Below are 15,068 nucleotides of genomic sequence, written 5' to 3' on the forward strand. Positions count from 1 at the left end.
TCTCATGCATGTGCTATCAAAACAAGGATAGAAAATAGTATTAAGAAATTTAAGGTCTGAGCCACATGGAGGTCTCTCTTTTGACTTCCATGATTCCATTACCAGTCCTGATGCAGGTATAATTAGTTTGTGCAGCCAAACTGCATTTTCCATTTCATGATTAGATACCTAATATTTCCAAGTTTCCGTCTATACTAGATATGTGATACACTTGTTGCAGTTGCTCAGGCTGCCACAGTCTTTCTCCATTCTTTGTTAAAATAACTCACAAGCTGAGCATTGATGGCAAACACCTGCAGTCCTAGCTATTCAGGAGGCTGAGATCTGAGAATTATAGTTCAAAGCCAGCCTGGGTAGAAAAGTTTGTGAAACTCTTATCTTTAATTAACTACTGAAAAACTGGAAGTAGAGCTGTGACTCAAGTGGCAAAGTGCTAGTCAGGCCCTGAGTTCAAGCCCCAGTACTGGCACACATAAAAAAATAACTCATAAGTACCAGGAAATAACCCACATGACATATGTGGTAGGTATTCTTTATGCCTTTCATCAGAATGTCATAAGCTTTATATACATTATCTTTATGCATATATGTTAGAGTACTTATTGAACACTCAAAAGATTACATGATTCTTATGAAATTAAAAATGAAACATCAGGAAGTAATAAAATATAGATATACTAGAATTACATTATTCCTAGATTGTGTGTGTGTGTGTGTGTGTGTGTGTGTGTGTGTGTGTTTGTGCATGCACATGATCTGATCCTGGGACTTGAATTCAGGGGCTACGTGCTGTCCCTGAACTCCTTTACTCAAGCCTAGTGCCCTATCACTTGAGCCACAGCTCTGCCTCTGGCTATTTGAGTAGTTAATTGGAGATATGAGTCTCACACAAATTCCTGTCCAGGCTGGCTTCAAACAGCAATCTTCAGATCTTAGCAGTCCTCAGATCTCAGCTTCCTGAGTAGCAAGGATTGCCAGCATGAGGCACTGGTCCCTCACCTAGGCCTAGATTTTTTTAAGTTGCAAAATTCTGAATGAATTTAGTTAAGCTGAGCTGGCATTTTGCTGTTCTTAATCTGTTTTGATTTTTTTTCTTTTGAGACAGAGTTTTGCTATGCATTTCAGACTAGTCTTGAACTTGCAATCCTCTTGAATTAGCCTCTTGAGTGGTGGGGTTACTAAGCTTTTAAATTGATCACATTGATGTGATACTTCCAACACTAATTTCAGAAATCATATCAAACATTTTATTCTTCTCTGGTACCTTATATTCAAATCCCATTTCCAATTACAAGGCACATTATCTCATTTAAATCACAGCACATTTTTTTTTGGAAGTGCATGTTCTAATTCCTGTTTTGTAGATGAAGAAATTGACATCAGAAGTCACATACCTTGTAAGTGTCAGAGACCATTCTTTAAGTCAGGTCTTCAGATCATTCAGCAATACCATTGTGTGTGTGACATACCAATGTTGCTCTTAACATATTTCCAGAAAAGAAAATTAACTTTTCTTTTCAATTTTAGCACTTCACCCTTATAATTTAAAGAAGGGATGCTTTGATAGGACATGTTGCCTATAAAGAAAATATGTTTTAAAGAGTCTAGAAACATTCTTTCCCCGTGAACATTATTTCTAGACAAACAGGCCATGAAAAGCCTCTGTATTGTTGATGAGTGAAATGGTCTCCTAGCGAGATGAGTTCTGGTCTGATGTGGCAAGTAACTTAAAAGGATTGCTTTATGGTACTTTGAGAAGGTGACATTCTAGACAGAGAGGGGAAGGTTTTTTTTTGGGGGGGGGATCCGGTCGTGGGGCCTGAACTCTGGGCCTGGGCGCTGTCCCTCAGCTCTTTAGCTCAAGGCTAGCGCTCTACCACTTGAGTCACAGCACCACTTCCGGGTTTTTTCTTTTTTGCTTATGTGGTGCTGAGGAATCAAACCCAGGGCCTCAGGAATGCAAAGCAAGCGCTCTACCACTGAGCCAACTTCCCTGCCCCAGAGAGGGGAAGTTTTGACTCTCCCTGCAAGAGAGGATATTCAAGTCTTTTGGTATTTCAGCTGTGGTTTTAGTTATTCCCTGAAGATTTTAATGAGGGATTTTTTTAAATTTCAGAGCCGAGGACCAATTCAGAGACTTGCACTTGCCAGCAAGTGCCCTTCCACTGAGCTAAATCCCAAGCTCCACAGAAGGATCATTTGATGTTGTTTTATTATGCTATTAAATAGTCACAACTCGGAATAAGCTATTTCTCCTTTACCTTTCTTCCACAAATTCAAAATGGGTAGAAGTAGTCATTGATAATCATAGACCATAAACTCAGATTTTTTGAAGTATTGTGTGTGTGTGTGTGTCTGTGTGTGTGCACACGAGCACGTGTGCGAGCACTCCCAGGCCTTGGGGCTTGAACTCAGGACATGGGCACTTCCCCTCATAGCATGGCACTCTACCACTTGAGCCACAGCTCCACTTCCATCTTTTTTTCTGGTGGTTACTTGGAGATAAAAGTCTCACAGACTTGCCTGCCCAGGCTAGTTTTCAACTGCAATCCTCCGATCTCAACTTCCTGACTAGCTAGAATTATAGGTGTAAGCTACTGATGGTTGGATTTTTTAAAATTTATTTTTATTTTTTGCCAGTCCTGGGACTTGAACTCGGGGCCTGGGCACTGTCTCTGAGTTTCTTTTGCTCAAGGCTAACACTCTGCCATGGCTTTTTCTGTTTATGTGGTACTGAGGAATTGAATCCAGGGCTTCATACGTGCTAGGCAAGCACTCTACCAGTAAGCCACATTCCCAGCCCCTATCTGGCAATTTGAAGGATCTTTGAAGTCATCTAGTTCATTATGATCCTTTGTACATTTCTCTCCAAGTAATCTTGAAGGCTCAAGTTGAAAACAATATCTTATTTTTGGCAATGAAGTACTTCCTTTTATTAGCTGTAGTAGTCTTTCCAGTTCTTCCTTTTATAGTTATTAAGGCTTTTTTTAATTTAAATTTTAATTTTTTATTGGTCATGGGGTCTGAACTCTGGGCCTGGGTACTATCCCTCAGCTCTTCAGCTCAAGGCTAGTGCTCTACCACTTGAGACACAGCACCACTTCCAGCTTTTTCTGCTTATGTGTTGCTGAGGAATCAAACCCAGGGCCTCATGTATGCAAGGCAGGCATTCTACCACTGAGCCATCTTCCCAGCCCTTATTAAGGATTTTCTATGGCATCTCTTAATTAAATTTTTTCTTTTTAGTCTTGTTTTATTAATATTTTTATCAGTCAGTATTACACTTGGCTGTGCTATAGTACCCTATAAACTTTATACCTAAGGCTTAACACAATCTACATTTCTTACAGAAATTTCAACATGAGTGAAATAATTCTTCTTGATAGCTTCCCAATCATGGTGACCAGTGGTCTAAGCTATTATCATTTTGTGGCTTAACCACCCCATTAGGGGATTTTTCAATAGTTCTCTGTGGTAGGAAGAGAAAACTGAAAACTTGTGAGCTGGTGCTTAATGCTTGGGCCAGAAATTTCTCCATTTGGTACAATAAATAAAAATGAATTACATGTTTTCCTAAATATAAAAAAAAGGCTGGAAACTGAAGACTATGTAGATACCAGTGGTCACAAAATATCTCTGTCATAATCGGATTTTCTCTGTGCTGAGAATGACTAGTTCTCTTATTTAACATACTTTTCATACTTGTAAGTCAATAACTTTTTTTTTCTCGTGTTTATTAGTAAGGCATAGAGGAGAGAACACCAGGGAAATATATACATCCAAACTTAGAGGGAACTTACCATATAATTGGAGAAAAATAAGACAAATAGATTTTTTTTTTTTTTTTTGCCAGTCGTGGGGCCTGAACTCTGGGGGCCTGGGTGCTGTCCCTCAGCTCTTCAGCTCAAGGCTAGTACCCTACCACTTGAGCCACAGTGCCACTTCTGCTTTTTCTGCATATGTGGTACTGAAAAATCAAACTCAGGGCCTCATGCATGCAAGGCAAGCACTCTACCACTGAGCCACCTTCCCAGCCTGACAAATAGATTAAAAAAAAAAAAAAAAGAACATTCAAGGAAATTTTTAATGGATATATCAAGGAAGTGGCGTTGTGGCTCAAGTGGTAGAGCGCTCGCCTTGAGCTGAAGAGCTGAAGGACAGCGCCTAAGCCCAGAGTTCAAGCCCCACGACCGACCAAAAAAAAAAAAAATGGATATATCAAGTGCTTAATACTCTGACACAAACCACAAATACAATGGAAAGTCATAAAATCATTGTGAATAGAGAAATCCTGGGGAAAGAGAGCAATAGGGGATAGAATTCCTAGTAAGGTTTCTTGAAGGAATTAGGCCACGTAGAGTATCAAATTCAGTATAACTTTTCCTCTTGACTTTTGTAGGTCTTATTTTTAGATCTATAATTTATGTTTTGTATGTTTATGTAAGTCAGTACTAAATTCTCCACTGTCTTCTTAAATGTAGAACCATGAACTAGATTAGGTCTCTAATTGCAGAGTAGGACATGATGGGCCATTTAGTAGATTTACTTTAATAGTGATTCATAATCTAATAGTATTAGGTGTGGTAGCCCTAATTGTTGGTGATAAAGTGCTAAGAATATTTGTATTTGCAACTGATATGTTATCATATCTGGTGGTAGATAGTTACTATCTACTATGTATGTATGTATGCTTGTATGTATGTATGTATCTTATCTATCTATCTCTATCTATCTATCTATCTATCTATCTATCTATCTATCTATCTATCTATCTATCTATCAATTGAGAGAGCTTCTATGATTATTAGGATGAAAACTAAATAATTCCTGGCAAAAAGAAGATAATGTTTTCATTCTCACAGAAAGAGACCATCCTCTGCCTGTGGAAAGCCATGTTCACTTGGAATAAACTAGTCACCTATGGGAGGCTAATTACCTTTTCCAAAGAACTGGGGGACCATGTAGTGTCTTCAAAAAGGTAATTTAGTAAATGACACCCTGGTATCTTGGAAGAGTTAATATGCCTCTCTTAGAAACTCCAGTGACTAGATTGTTTCCCACAATAGAGGGAGGGGCACACACTTGTCAGGAAACTAACTATCTTAGATTTCCCTATTGGAAGACTTAAGAGCTTCATTTTCATTTTAAACTTAGTGGCTTCTCTGGAAACTGGTTGTATGTTATGAGACATTTCAGCTTTGAAGAGTCAGGAAGGAGAATCTTCCCCTTGCAAAGAACTCCTCCAAAGGATGACCATAACGTTCTGGTAGAGGTTGCTATGGCTATAGGAGATTGTTGCTTCTCAAAAGGGAGGTACTTTTTTTTTTTACTTATAGAAAAACAATCCAGTTCTGTTGTTCCTCTGAGACACTGGGGACACAGAAAAAAATGTAGCATGGTTTGGAAAACATAGGTGTAGTCCTTGATCAGTCACTTAGCAGCCGTGAAGTTCCATTTTCTTACATAGTATCTGAACTTCTTTCCCAAAGCTAACCATTTCTAACAATAACCCATACTGCTGACAGGCAAGCCAGGCTCTAGTGCCTCGTGATCAGCCTCCTGGGATGTCTCTTTTCTTTCTTTTTTCTTTTTTTTTGGTCTAATTTGCTTCTTTTAAAGGCATTATTTCCCCTTCCCCCTCTTCCCCAGGTAAAGGGTAAGAGGGTAAAAAGGTGAACACATACCGCCAATGCTCTGCTGAAAAGTTACAGCTGACACAATCCTTTGCCTCCTTATAATAGGACTTATCCATAGGAATTGTTTTCCACAATTGGATATGAAGATTAGAGTATGTAAAAGAACACTATTTACCATAGACAAATAAGGTCCTGCGATGAATCCTCCCTATTACTAAACAAATGGTACCACAAGTTTTGTGTATCATCTACAAAATATGGATTTAACCCAATAGAAATTACAGTGAAAAGATGACCTAGCATATTCTTATATAGGAAACACTCAACAAATTTAAGTTAGAAACAATCACATTCAAATAGTAACTGGTTCCTTGTGTAACGTTAGTTTAGCAACTGGCCAGCTACTTAGAACCATAGAGTAGACTAGTACCAGAATGTTTATTCAGTTGCCAAGGCAATGCCTGATGTTTATAACTGTATGAAAGAATGAAAAGAATGCTCATTGTGGCTGTTCTAGTGAGTATATGTACACAGTCTAGGAAGAGTTGCTCTTGTAAACTCTCCTTATGTGTATATGAAGGTTTAGACAGGGAGGGGGGAGGCTGGTGAAATAAAGTCTGGAGGAACCTTAAGCTTTCTTTCTTTCTTTTTAGTGTTACAGGACCTTATCTTTCAAATCCCTTTCTCCTATCCAAACAGGAAATTAGCTGGGATTTATTTATATTTTGAATGTATTTACAACAAAATACTAACATATCCATTTTATTTTAGTGTAGAAACAATGCCTTTATCTTAATCTATGTAAAGAACCTTTAAGCATGTGGAGGACAGTGAGGGTGATATTGATGTTTGCCTAGAAGCATTTTGCTGAAGGAAGAAATTATACACGTTTGAGATGAAATGAATTTAGTAGTTAGGGAGGTCAAGGAGCTAGGAAAAAAGAGTTAAGAAAAATTCTCTTTTATTAGGGAGATGAAAATATGTGGTTTGTTTTATTGTTTTTATATTGTAAATTATATACTCTTGGATTTTCATAAGAAAAATATAGCATAAATTTCTTCCCTCTTTCAGCATCTTATCTTCAAACATAAGCTTTTCTCATTTTTTCTTTTTCTCCTCTTCCTCTTCTTCCTCCTCTTCCTCCTCCTCTTCTTCCTCTTCCCCATCCTCCTCCTCCTCCTTCCTCGCCTTTTCCTCTCTCTCCCCCATTCCCTCCCTCTTTCCCTCCCTCACACCTCCCCGCCATGCTACCACTTGAGCCCCAGTTTTTTGCTGGTTAATTGGAGTAAGGTTTTGAACCTGAATCCTCAGATCTCAGCTTCCTAGGAAGCTAGGATTACAGGTGTGAGCCACTGCTGCAGGAAAACATCAGCTTTTCTAGAGTAGTAAGACCTTACATATTCCTTTTTTTTTTTTGGGGGGGGTCCAGTCGTGGGGCCTGAACTGTGGGCCTGGGCGCTGTCCCTCAGCTCTTCAGCTCAAGGATAGTGCTCTACCACTTGAGCCACAGCGCCACTTCCGGCTTTTTTCTTTTTGAGTATGTGGTGCTGAGGAATCGAACCCAGGGCCTCTGGCATGCAAGGCAAGCGCTCTACCACTGAGCCACCTTCCCAGCCCTTACATATTCCTTTATGGGTTGATTTCCTCAAAGTTGCTCAATAAAAGATTCCTTTTGGCATTGGTGACTTTTGGGTGATTTCTGGAATTCCAGAGTCACCTCCATCTATCTGCTGACTTTCTTTTTTTTTATTTTTTATTTTTTTTTCCGGTCGTGGGGTCTGAACTCTGGGCCTGGGCGCTGTCCCTCAGCTCTTCAGCTCAAGGCTAGCGCTCTACCACTTGAGCCACAGCACCACTTCCGGCTTTTTTTTTTTCTTTTTGCTTATGTGGTGCTGAGGAATTGAACCCAGGGCCTCAGGCATGCAAGGCAAGCGCTCTACCACTGAGCCACCTTCCCAGCCCCTCTGCTGACTTTCCTATAGTCCTTTTTCAGTACTCCCTAGCCCTTACCTCTTTTCTGTCTGCTTTGAAAAATCTCTGCTGTGAAATACTCAGCGTTCATTCCTAGTGTGTAATTTCCTTCTTGTGTTTCCTTCTTTTTTCCCTAATCCTGTTATTCTCTCTAGACAGGTAATCTTCATCCTCCGGGCCCCAAATTTCTGCTGCATGAGAGCCATCTGAAGTTGGCATCGGGCCTAGGAAGAGTCAGCAACTGGACATGTTGCATAAACACCATTCAGGTAATTGGGGTAGGGGAAAGAGGGAAGATGGGGGCAGGTTTCTGTAGATGTAACACCTGAAAGTCTGCTATGGACCTTAGGGTAAGGTTGAAACGATGATGAAACCTGAGTTTGGTGAGGATTAGTCCAGGGAATTTTATTTTCAGTGTGAGTATATTGATGATTAGGTTAACTACTTCTTGGCCTGAATGCGTGGTGTTTAACACTAGGCAGCAGGAAACAATTTGTTAAAAAATGATATTTTGATTTTATATACCAGAACAGTAAGCAAAAGGGATCAAATGATTTGCCATCAAAGAGTAAAATATTAATGTGAACTGTTATTTAATTACAACAAGACACAAACAATTATATGTAAAGTAAAACACTTTCAAATGAGATTTGAGTTCTATTTTGTAGTAGTAGTAAATTGTACTTAGGTGTTAGGATATGTTAAGGTAGGAAGAGAGATAACTGGTCATCTAATGTTATTGTTGCTGATTAATTATTCACACAAATTACAAATCAAATGGTCATTTAGCATAGCTTAGATATATCCAAGAAACAGAAAATTAAGTGCCTTCTTTTTTTTCTAGAACATTTTTTTTCTATCAAACTAATTCCACTCCCCTTTTAGTTTATTCTTGACGTCTAGCAAACAAGTAGGAAACCTTTATTACATGACAGGTTCCTATGTGTCAAAGACAGCTTCTCTGTCCCTCATCCTTCCTTAAAAGTCAATGAAACAAAAAAGGACCTATGGTCAGAGGTGCTAAGGTATCTCAAGTCGTCAAAAACGTGTTCAGTCTTCTTTATTAAATAGAAGGTGGATGTTAGCTAGAAAAAGCATCAGGGTTCCTATCCCAGATGTTTAAAGAAAATTATTCTTTTAAATGAAGATTTCTCAGTGTTGAGAAATGAGGCTTACAAATCTCATTATTAAAGTTTGAAAATCACTTGAGTCTTTTATTGACTGAATATTAGCACTGACCCTCAGTATCTTATTTACGTAAGTTTTTTCTTTCTTCATTCTCAGTTGTAGTTATACTCCTCCGCTTCAACATACAACCTGAATTTTGAATTTCTTTCAGTCAAAAGTCCCCAGAACCTCAGCTTTCTCAGAAAGCTGAATGCTTTCTCAAAAGCATTCAAGCTTTTGGAGACTTTCAGCCTTTTACATCTCATTAACTCTTCAGTCTTCATGTTTTTAACATAAAGCATAGTTTATGTTTTAAAACCCCATTTATATACAAATGTTAATGCAAATCACTATGAAATAATGAGATACACTACAATCTGTTCCTCCATCTGATTAGTTTTATTGATTATATTCTTTTCTAGTTCTTCTCCTTCTACATGTACCTAGTTAAATGTTAAAATAGTTGTGATCAACACATGGATATTATTTTGTATTTTTCTTCTGTACATATTGGATTACTGTATATCTTTGTAGGTATAGTTTAAAAGTCTAAAAGTTATAGATTTTTCTGACTATAAAAAGGTTTCCTCTATTATAAGCAACTGTTCAATATAAACATTTAAAATATATTTAAATGTCTGATTTCTTAGCACCTCACATAGAGTTAAGGATTACTGGGACTGTAAATATATGTATTAGAAAGGAAGTATTATTATTATTATTGTTGTTGTTGTTGTTATTTGGGCACCAGGCCTGGGTTTTGAACTCAGGGTCTGAGTGCTAGCCTTGAGCTTCTTTTGCTTCAGACTAGCGCTCTACTGCTTGAATGTTCCATCTCTGGCTTTTTTGATAGTTTATTGAAGATAAGAATCTTATAAATATTTTTGCCTGGGCTGGCTTCAAATGGTGATCCTCAGATCTCAGACTCTTGAGTAGCTAGGATTACAGTGTGAGCCACTGAAACTCAGTTGGAAAGAATTACTTTAAATTCTTTTAACGAATAACAAGTCTCCTGAGAGAAAATACAACAAATGCTATATCTTATTGCCTCATTGACCAATACATGGTAGACACTACTTAAAAATGACTACTTAAATGTAAATTAAACAAAACTAATCTTCAGTTCCTCAGTTATAATAGTCATATTTCTTCAGGTTCATTTTCTACTTTTCTTCCATATAGCAACCCTTTATTTTCTTATTTCTTTTTTTCCCCTTTAACCTATATTCAAATATCTTGAAAATAAACTAATCTTATATTTAACCAGTTTTAGGCACTGTGTATTAAATTATTTTTCTGGAACTGGGTGGACTGATAAGTTTATTTTCAAGGAACACATAGACTGATGTACAAACTGCTACTTTCAATAGTAAATAAAATAGTTGTAAAGATTGTTGGATTCTGCTTGGGATGACACTAATGATGACATCTGCTGGGGAAGGGCTGCATCTTCTTGCTTTCTAACTGCTATATATTATTGGCTTCTTTCTGGGTACTTTGCCATATTCTAGCACTTTTTCTGAGTACTTTATGTCTCTAAAACTAGATGAGCACTTTCCTGATAATAGTGATCATGTATGTATTGTACTCTTCCCTGTTCATATTAGGTACTCCAAAATGTTTATTTAACTGTGTAAGCCAACCATTTTGATGGCAAGCAACAGAAAACCTTGCTGTTTTGAGTGAAAGGTTTATGGAAGGATAATAGAGACATACAGAAATAACAGGAGACCAAGGATCAGGCTGAGAAAACGGGCAGGAACCAAGAGGGCCCCAGAGACTAGGCAGCCTTAACAATCTGGTCAGCTAGATGCTGTCATCTCTGGATACTGTCATTCTCATTGGATTCCTCCATAAATCAGTCCTATCTGAGATTTTCCTTGGGTCATTCCCTCAGACTTAAGAGTTCTAAGCAGATCTGCCTTTCAGAGGATATAGAAAGGATGCATATGTTTCTTATAGCCTCTCAGAGCAGTCTCTCATGACTGTGCATAAAAGAATAGATTCTCCTTATAAGAAGAAGAGTTGATGGTGGATAACCCTTAACCCTCACCCACTTGGGAATGATTACCAACCACAAATATCTAGTACAAATGAATAACAAATATATGTAGTATTTGTTTTAGGTAACCTGGAGAGATGTGTGGAAGACACATTATTTGTGGTGAGGCTGCTTAGACATGTAGGCCAGTATGAAGGTCAATAAAGGCTTTGATCAGGTGATAAGGAATAGACAGAATGCACGCTAGCCTGGAGGAGTAGAAAACAGGACATGTAAGATGAAGATCCCAAGGACATTCATCATGGTATTTACAGCTCTGCTATGCTTTTAAATGTGTTTCCTAAATTTAATGTGTCAGAAACTTAATCCCCAGTCATGTTAATGGTGTTTGAGAAGGGGACCTTTGGGAGGTGATTGGGTCTTAAGGGCTGTGCCCTCATAATTGATTAATCCATTCATGGATTAATGAATTAGTGGATTAATGGGTTATTGAGAGAGTGGCTTTGTTATAAAAGCACTTGGGCTTACTTGCTGTGTACTGAAATGTGATGTCCTCTGCCATGTTGTAATGCAGCAAAAAGATCTTCACCAGAAACAGAGAAGATGATAAGACCATGCTCTTCAACTCCCTGGCCTCCAGAACTGTGAGCCCAAATAAGCATTTCTTTCCTTTATAAATTACATATTCTCTGAAGTTCTGTTATAGCAACAGAAAACAGACTAAGATAAGTTAGTTTTAGTTAGTAGCATGGTGTGTGTGTGTGTGTGTGTGTGTGTGTGTGTGTGTGTGTGTGTGTGTGTGTGTGTGCGTGCGCACACACACAGATGTCCAGGTACTGGGGCTCACGGCCTTGGCATTTTTTTTCAGCTTTTTTTGTTCCAGGTTAACTCTACCACTTGAGCCACAGCTCCATTTTTGGCGTTTTGCTGGTTAAGTGGAAATAAGAGTCTTAAGAACTTCCCTGCTTGGGCTCACTTCAAACTGGGATCTTTGGGATTTCAGCCTCCCAAGTAGCTAGAATTAGGGGTATGAATGACTGGTACCTGGCAGTAGTATGTCTTTGATGGCTCATCTAGGAACTGAGAACTGGTTCATCAAGTTAGAAATCCCATATTTAAGAGAAAAAATTTTTTAAAGAAATTCATTCAAGTGGTTAAGAATTAAAACATGAGTCTGGTAAAAGTCTTCCTTTTAGTTCTGTTCGAAACTTTTTTTTTTTTTGGTTGTTGTTGCTGTTGGATGCAGGGCTTGAACTCAGGGCCTGGGTGTTGTCCCTGAGCTCTTTTTCTCAAGGCTAGTGCTCTACCACTTTGAGTCACAGCACTACTTCTGGTTTTCTGGTGATTAATTGGAGATAAGATTCTCACAAACTTTCATGTCTGGTCTTGCTTTGAACCACGATTCTCCAATCTCAGCCTTCTAACTAGCTAGGATTACAGGTATAAGCCAACTAAACCTATTCTTATTAGGTAGCTACTGTTGCTAATTTTCTGTGTATTCTATAGATTTTTTAATATAAATAAATATATTTAATATAAATATATTTAATATAAATAAAAATTTATCATAAGAAAATATTATATATTCTTATTACTATATGTTCTTTAACCCATTTTGTGCAGAGTGGTAACATTCTGTTTGACTGTTTCGTACATGGCTTTTTCATATTATGCATTCCAGGAACAGTTTTATTTTATGTTCTTCCTTTTCCTTCCCTCTTTTTCTTCCTTTTTAGTGCTAGGTATTGAACCCAAATCCTCCCACATTATAGGCAAGTACTCTATCAACACTAAGCTGTGTCCCCAGCCCTTAAAAACATTGAAGAATTTGCAATACATGTTCCTTAGCCTCCCAAGTAACTGAATTAATTGGAGTGTACCACTATACCTTTCCTGGGGGTTTTCTACAAAAGTACATAAAGAGATTTCTCATTTTTTTTTGTTTTGTCGGTCACGGGACCTGACCTCTGGACCTTCACTCTGTCCCTCAGCTCTTCAGCTCAAGGCTAGCATTCTAACACTTGAGCCACAGCACCACTTTTGGCTTTTTCTTCTTATGTGGTACTGAAGAATCAAACCCAGGACCTCATGCATGTGAGGCAAGCACTCTACCACTAAGCTACCTTCCCATCCCCTTCTGATGTATTCTTATAGTTACATATTTTATTGTATGGATATGGCATCATTAGATCTTCTATAAATGGGCATTTAGATTGTTTTTGGTTTTTCCTGTTAGGATTTTCTGTATTGAATAATGTTGAACATTTGTCATTTAAGATATCAGGGTATATCTATTAAATAATTTCTGGAGGTAGAAATTCTAGGTCAAAGAGTTTTGCATCTTTAATTTTTTAGATGTACAAAATTGTCCTCCACAAAAGCTTAACAACAGCAATTTGCATGGATTTCAGGGTCTGAGGGTATTTTTCAAAGATTCAGTCTTAAGGTTTATGTAGAGAAAAAGAAGCTGAGGAAGAATTGTTCTTTATTTTATTTCCATTCTGAGTCTCCAAAGGTGACATAAGAGGCCAAGAGCAATGAGACATAAGTAATGAACTTGAGATGAGGGGTGGGTCAGATATATTTGGAAATAGCTTCATAATGAAACAAGAAACACATTCCTCTAAATTCTTAATGCCAACCCTGTCCATTATAATAAAGGCTTTGGGCAATGTGTCTTCTACTTTTCTCTCCTATTTCCTAAAATTCCCTGTAATCTAAATGCATCCACTATGGAAGGAAATCTAAAATTAATTTAATATCATGCACAATTTATTTGGATATCTTTTATTGCCATCCTTGTAATTCTTTCAAATGAGGATTTTGAGAAAACACTATAACATTATGTAATTTTTCTTCTTCTTGGAAAGTGAAAAGCAACTTTGTCATTCCTAGAAGCTAAAATACAGTTAGTTCTAGCTTTCAGACCCACTTTAGTTTGGAGTTCATCTCATCATAGAACTATGTATGAGTTCCATAGCTCCATCTTAGCCCTCTAGTTCTAATGCCTTTGGTTTTTAGAGCATATCTCTGGATATGCTTTGAACTTCCAGACCTCTTTTTAGACCATGTCCTCCTTTCTTTTAATTAAAATGTTATTATTAAGGTGATGTACAGAGAGGTTACTGTTTCATAAGTCAGATATTGAGTACATTTTTTTTGTTTGTTGTGGGGCTTGAACTCTGGTCCCTGAGCTCTTCAGCTCAAGGCGAGAGCTCAACCACTTGAGCCATAATTCCACTTCCAGTTTTCTAGTGGTTAATTGGAGATGAGTCTCACAGACTTTTCTGCCTGAGCTGGCTTTAAACTTCGATCCTCAGATTTCAGCCTCCTGAATAGCTAGGATTACAGGCGTGACCCGCCGGCGCCCTGCTTGAGTGTGTTTCTTTTGGGGCAATCTTACCCTTTCGTTGTCTTTCTCTCCCAGGTTTTCCCTCCAGTTGCTGCCCATAAATTATACAGTTAATTTTCAACATAGTATCTACTGAGTTCTACTGCTGCATTTATTACTCTTTGTCTCTCCATTTCTGTGCTCTCCTTGCCTCCTCTCCTCACCCCCAAAAGACAGATAAGTGAGCAAACAAGACCAAAAATATTCCAAGAAACAATAACAAAAAAACCCATCCAAAAGCAAAAACCAACACTATCTTCACCAACAACAGCAGAAAAAAATCATCCTAGTTTCCCCTTCCTGGAATTCATTTTGATAACTATAATTTTATATGTTCAGAGGCACAGAGGCATTGTGCCTTTGTGTTGCTCGCCTAAGAGTATCCTGAGCATCCTTCCTCCTTTAGTGTCACTTGTATGAATGCCTATACAATTTATTGTTTCCTCTCTTCTGCATGTGAGAGAAAAGTTTGTCTCTCTGAGCTTGGCTTAACCTCACTTAACATGATTTGTTTTAGGTCCATCCATTTCCCTGCAAATTACATATTATTCTAATGGCTGTGTAAAATTCCATAGTGTATACCACAATTTTTTTTAAAATTCACTCATCTATTACAGAGCAACTGGGCTGTTTCCATAGCTTAGCTACTGTAAATAGTGCAGCAATGAACATGGTTGTATAAGTGTTTTTTTTTTTTACAGTATCTTGGCTTATGATATACAGGATAGATAGCTGGTATGGCTAGGTCATAGGGAGGATCTATGTTTAGTTTTTTGAGGAACCTCCAGACTGCTGTCCAAAGTACTTGTACTAGTTAACATCCCTACCAGCATTTATTGTTTTGCGAATTCATGATGTGGGCTAATCCAACTGCCTGAGATGGAATCTCAAAGTTGTTTTG

This window comes from Dipodomys spectabilis, unplaced genomic scaffold (assembly GCF_019054845.1).
Source record: "Dipodomys spectabilis isolate Male_0828 unplaced genomic scaffold, ASM1905484v1 ptg000140l, whole genome shotgun sequence".
NCBI lineage: Eukaryota > Metazoa > Chordata > Mammalia > Rodentia > Heteromyidae > Dipodomys > Dipodomys spectabilis.